The following is a 6609-nucleotide window of genomic DNA, read 5'->3' as shown; positions in this document are numbered from 1 at the left end:
TTGTGTTGAGTTTTCTTGCTGGGCTTCGGCTCACGAGTACTCTATGGTGTAACTAAGGGCAAGAAAAATGTCGACCAACGTCTGGGGGAATGTGGGGGAATGTGGTGTTCATGATAGCAGTAGAATGTCAAAATGTGGCGTGATAAAAGTGGCGTCGATGGCGTAGCATGTGCAGAGCAACACCAATATGCTGAAAAAAACATGTAAATTCGTCAGTACCATCAATATGTTTAAGGATTGAATATAAAACACAATTAAATTTACATACCGAATCATAAAGCCAAGTTCGAATGGTGTGCATCTGTAAGAACCATGCCACGTCGTGCGTCCCATTATGGACAAATTGATCCCTCTTGTTGTCAATCTTCCTGATTAGCCACTTATGGAAACTCTTCTCTTGCTGCTGGTCACACCTCCTCAATGGGTCCGTAACAAGTGCCTGTTTATATGATCTTGGCCTCTTCATAAGGTCAGTGAAGTCATCATAACGCTTAGTCTTGCATTTCTTCCTGATAAATTCAAGGCCAGCTGCTTCCTAAGGTTGTAACACTCGTACACTAGGACTATCGGCATCACTGGAAACAACAGATGTCTGGGCCTGTGGAGTGGAAGGTGGATCATCGGGCTTGTAGTCATGAGGCATAACATCTAACTCTGTATCTGAGTGTTGGTGGGTGGGTCGACTCTGTTCCCTGGATCGATCAGAGACCACCGAAATCAACTGCGCCAACTGATCCATGATCGTAGTCTGATTCTTAAGTAAAGTCGCCTGGCCCTCCTCAACTCTCTGGAGCCTCTGCACCAACTTCGCATAATCAGACTGGCCCTCCTTAATCCTCTAGAGCCTCTGCATCAACTGCTCATAATCAGGCTAGGAAACCTAACTAGAGGATGGTGTAGTAGCCTGTGTAGTGCCCTCCTCAACCCTTGGGACATCCTTGTAAAAAACAGAAGCTGCCTTTGCAACCTTCTCCAGCTTCTCTACCTTCTTCTCGAGCTCTACTTCCTCCATTGCAGTCTCAGCCTCCACTCCAACTGATCCCAACTCAGGGAATAACTGACCATCAACGTATGGGAGGCTATTGTAGTAATCCACCTCACTGGGACGTGGCTTCAACATGAAAAATACCACCAACTACATTAACAAATAACATATGTCAAAAATACTTTAATAAAGTAAACCATCAATAAATTAATTTGTCACATTTAAGAAGATAAAGTTGAACTTACTTGAGTCTTGCCGAACAACAGAACCAACTGAGCTGTTGTAATGCCCCAGATTCCCTAATATGGTTAATGGCTGGATTAGTAGGCCGGGAGGGCCATAACTGTTTAATTATGCCATTAAATGTGTTTATGCATGTTCATGAGAATTATATTATAATATGATGTTAAATGCATGCATGTGGGTCCACATTTGCTTACAGGGGTGTGTTGGTAATTTGACCCGTTGAGGGTATAATTGTATACTTGTTTGCATGTCAATGATATATTGTGAGACCACATTATAATGTGGATTGGTTTAAGTATCTCGGTATGAGACGATCTTTAAATATGATTTATCGGTTTGGTCATAACAGGTTTACGTTCGGGGCTCGGGGTGAGTCTCGAGGTGATTTTAATGATTAGAACGTTACCGGGAATTATAGGGTAACGGGATATGAACTATTGACATCTGAGATTATTGAGATTAGCGGGAATTGGGAAGCGTTAATTATGATTAACGGGATAAGTAGAAAGTTCCAATTTTACCCTTGAAGTGGTTTTAGAAGCCTTAAGTGACCTAGGGGTATTTAGGTCATTTGGATGGATTTGTATGACCTTTAAGTTGGCTGTTGGCTGTAGAAACATATAGAATAAAACAAAGCCAAAACAGAGTTATCTTTCTCCTTCCCGTACATCCATTTCTCTCCTTCTTCCTTTAAAGTTTTTGGTCCCAATTTGAAGATACAAGCTAGGAAATCAAAGCTTGGAAGTTGTAGACTTGGTTCATCCATTGAAAATGACTTAAATCCCATTTGAGGTAAGAATTCATCCATGAAAACAAGCCATACTCTATTTTTATTTACAGTTTTGATGTGGATAGTTGGAATCAATGGGAGTTTTTGTGTAAGATTGATTGGGTTTTGATGAGGGTATGATGTAGATGAAGTTTAGGGGTTGAATTGGGTGTTTTGGTAAGGTTTTGGATTGGTATGGAGGGTTGGTTTCAAGAGAAATCGCAAGAAAGATGAACCAGAAAGTTTTTGGTCTGTAATTGGCGCAGCAGCGCCATTTAGGGCGCAGCAGCGCTAGGCAGGGCTCAGAGCTGGGCTCTCTGACTTGGAAATAGGGCTGCAGCGCCATTTGGTAGGGCGGCATCGCTAGTCCAATTTTCAGCAAACCTATTTTAGGGCTCGGAATGATCCTTAAGGCTCGGGGTTTGGTTCCTTTGCCCCGTTTGAGTATATTAAGATTCCCGAGAGTGGGGGATTGATCCCGGGAGTGTGGTTTTAGATTGTGAACCATTTATTAATTTATTTTATTAATGAATCCTATATTTTGGTTATGACCAGGTGACCGTTCAGGAATTTAAAGATTGATCGTTCTCAGGGGTCGTTCTTATAATAACTTTCACTCGAACCAGAGGTAAGAAAACAGTGTATGGATACAGTTGCACCCTATATATGTATATGACTTGCATGGTTTGTTATTGAAGCATGTTGGTTGATGTATGTGGACATGAATTGCATATTAAATGCTAGTGAATGCTGATTACTTGTCTATTGTACTGACTAGTCAGGGACCGACCCTAAAGTCGATGAACATGCAATGAATGGCTCTATGGCATTAATGCTGGACCGACCCTAAGGTCGAAGAACTTATAAGCGCTTGCCTGGTCTAAGACCAGATGTTCATAGCCAGGGCACATGGCTAAGGGGACGCTGTCCATAGTTACGAATCTAGAGTCGGGAAGAAGGTTATGTTGGTGTCCAATCACCATGCACCTATCCTGATTAAACTTATGAGAGAACCACTTATTAGTTAAGCCTTGGTGAACCTATCGTCACATGGCTAGAGGGAGCTGTACCCATCTTTTGTGACTATGGCTTCTGTCACCTATCTGTTATGGACTGATAGTCCTGGATGATTATTATGGTCGTTGCTGATATTATGTCATGCTTTATTGTGTTTTCTTGCTGAGCCTTGGCTCATGGGTGCTATGTGGTGCATGTAAAGGAAAAGAGAAGCTCACCCAACCCTGAGTGGAGAGCTTGGGCGATGTGGTGTACATATTCGGCCGCTTGACAACCACGGTCAGGGAGTTCTCAGAGGGACTAGGGGTTTACCTCAGCGGGGATTGTAAATTTGAAACGATAGCGACCATTTTGTATCATGAACAGCTTGTAAACATTTTTAAAGACTCATGAGCAGTTTATTTACTTAATGAAATGTATCCTTTCCTTTTACTGGTTTTCACCTTAACCTAATAATAACACTTAGATCACGTTTTTTAACCAAAGGACTCGGGTAGCGGGTCAAATTTCCGGTTCACTGTTCACCGTAACTGTTCTGGGGTAGTCAGGGCATTACAGCTGTGGAAGGAAAGATCGGTCTTGGTAGACCAACTAAGCATCCTGGGAATCTGGTTCCCACTCTTTTCACCAAATTTCCCCCCAATATCTGGCATAACCTCAAAAGCCCATTACTGAAGTGCGGGGGCATAGCCATAGAAACTGTACTTGGAATCCTTCTGTTGTATCCTTGAACCCTCTTTCTTCTTGTCCTCGTATAGTTTCAATTACTTCTTCATGTCTTTCTGAACTCCTCTAATCAACCTCTTAAAGGACAACTTCCCCCACAGATACTTGAAAAAGTAATCAAGATCCTCAACCAGCTTCAGTGAATCACTTCATATGCTGGTTGTCTTCTCAGGGGCATACAACATTCTTCTATCAAGTAGCATAAACCCAACTTAAATGCATTTTCTGGGTTTTTCGATGCCTTTAGAGCAACCTTCAACTGACTGAAACTAACCTTCGCCTCACCATTAAAATATTCTTCAATGATCCGATCACTTGAAAGATGCTCTTTCAACTCATCTAGGGACGGAGTTTTTCCAAAATTAGGGTCGATAACCAGTGCAAACTCCACAACACCGAATCTACATAGACTGTTGCCCACGTATAATTGACCCTCGTCAAGCTTCTTGCTTTCCACCTTATGCAACATCAACTGGTGCAGTAGTACCCCAGAAAAACTAAAGGCCTTGGCATTAAAGAACCGTCCCAATGGGCATGCCTTTGCCCGTTCAATCAACCCATGTCTCTGAAACTGCTCTATAAGGGTATACAAGTAGGCACTACCCCTATAAGTAACACGAGCAAGAAAATGTTTCTCCAACGACACAATAAGGTCAAGCATCTGAAAAAGAAAAAAAAACTGTTAATAATAGATTTGTAAGTAATCTGGCAACCATCGAGGCCCGTCGAAGCTTTTCGAGGCAATACATTTTCAAAGCAAAACTACATTTACTGAGGCTTGTCGAGGTATAGTTAAATAAAGCAATCATCGAGGACTATCGAGGTCCATTGAGGCCTATCGAGGCATATCAAAATTATACAACTATCAAGGTCTATTGAGACCTGTCGAGGCCTATCGAGGTGCCACTAACATTAAGTTTTTTTTAACTACTTTGAAACCTGTTGAGGACTATCGAGGCCTGTCGAGGCACTAGCTAAACCTATCGAGGTACTTAAACTCCAACAATACCCAATTTTCCCAATTTAAATCAAGGTCTGTCGAGGCCAATTGAGGTATCAATCATCGAGGCCTATCGATTTATATCGAGGTGAGTAAAAAACTAAAAAAAAAAGCCTGATTTCTTCATTCCCCAGCCCCGATCTATCCTATGAACAAAAAATTAACAAATAAAGCAAGCCCAAACAATTTATTGCATAAGAAACAAGTAAATCCCTCATCTTTGCCTATTTCGGGGTTGTTTCGTTGATCTCTTCAGTTTTCTTGCTTACTCGCCTACTCCAGTCGAGATTTCTTGACACTGATGCGCAGTCGTGGTCGTGGAAGACAATGCCCATGGATTCCCTTGGGTTCAGGCAGTAAATGCGAAAGGAAAGTTAGGGATTTTGGGGATTTTGGTTTCGGGATCAAGAGAGTGAGGGAGAGAATAGAGAGAGTCCGAGAGAGTAGAGAGAGAAAGTGAGAAACAAATGTGAAGGGTATTTTTAGAACTAAGGAGGATACTAGGATCAAATTGACATGTCTATAGTGGGTAGGGTATTTTTGTTATGGAGCACATTTAATGCATCAATAGTCAAATTTCCCAAATGTGATAAGATGTGAGGGAGGGTCCCATGTCTAGTCCTTTTTCTTCGTATTCAACTAAAAGAAGTGTAAATTGAATCCTTATAAAAGTGATGAGAGAGATTCGATTAAAATTATGAATGTGAGACTTTTACTTGGCACCCACGTTTGAGACCAACCCATCTCTCAATTTGGTTTTCTTTTGCAACCAAATCTTTATTACTGAATATCACAATTTGTTCGATCAAGAAAAGAATATCATAATTTGTTTTTCATCACCTTTTAAGTCTACTTTTTTCATTCTATTCTCTTTCAGTTATGCTCCCCACTTATTTTTTGCTCCCTTATAACGTAACAAGATATGCACATATACTTGAAACTCATTTCTTTTATCTTTTCCAAGTTTTCTTTTTATAAGCGAATGAGCGATCACAAAAAACACAGCTTTTTCATTATTTTAAAATAATAATGTTTGGTTGTGTTTCCTCAGTACGATTTCTGATAACTAAACATGTTAAATTTAAATGTAAATAATAAAAATATCATAAACTAGTCAATATATAATGACTTATTGGACAATATCTTTTCCACAAAATTGAAGAAACTCTATTAATTAGTGACTATGAAACTCTATACAGTAGACTTGCCAAGTGAATTACATAAGCAATCGTATAGAATTTTAGAGTTATTAGTATTAATAGTACTATTTATATATGTATACACAGATTGTGGAAAATGCGAGAAATTCAAAATTCTTTGATGGGGTATAAGGCTGCACTGTTTTGGATACGGTGATTTAGAAGTGATGGCATTGAAAAGTGCTAATAAAAAACCGATTACCAAAAGTGATATTTAACAAAAATATTAAGGCAAAAAAAAAATAGTATAAATTGTTACCACTTCAAACATGTTCATGAACTTTTGACCAACCAAAAGGTTCAAAACAAAATCATGTGTTATATTTTTACAAGGACAAATAATTTCTTGCTCGACTAGCACTTTGCGCTGGAGCAGATTCCAAATGATTCTCCAAGCCTCAGCTTTAAGCCTTCTTTCTAACATTTTCAAAGTCCTGTGAACAGAAGCAGTACAGTGTTTTGCAGCTTAATTCCCTGTCCAGCATTTTATATAAGGTTTCTTTTATATATATATATATATATATATAAATCACATAGCAAACATAGATTTAAGAGTCCTTTGTATACTGTATAACATAACACTTTTTCTCCTTAGTAGAGAGAACGCTTAATCTCTTTTAGTTTTATTAGATCAAAGGTTTTCTTGAAAGAAGTAAAAAGAAAGTGC

Source organism: Humulus lupulus, chromosome 8, assembly GCF_963169125.1.
Source record: "Humulus lupulus chromosome 8, drHumLupu1.1, whole genome shotgun sequence".
NCBI lineage: Eukaryota > Viridiplantae > Streptophyta > Magnoliopsida > Rosales > Cannabaceae > Humulus > Humulus lupulus.
Note: the sequence above shows the minus strand (reverse complement) of the source record.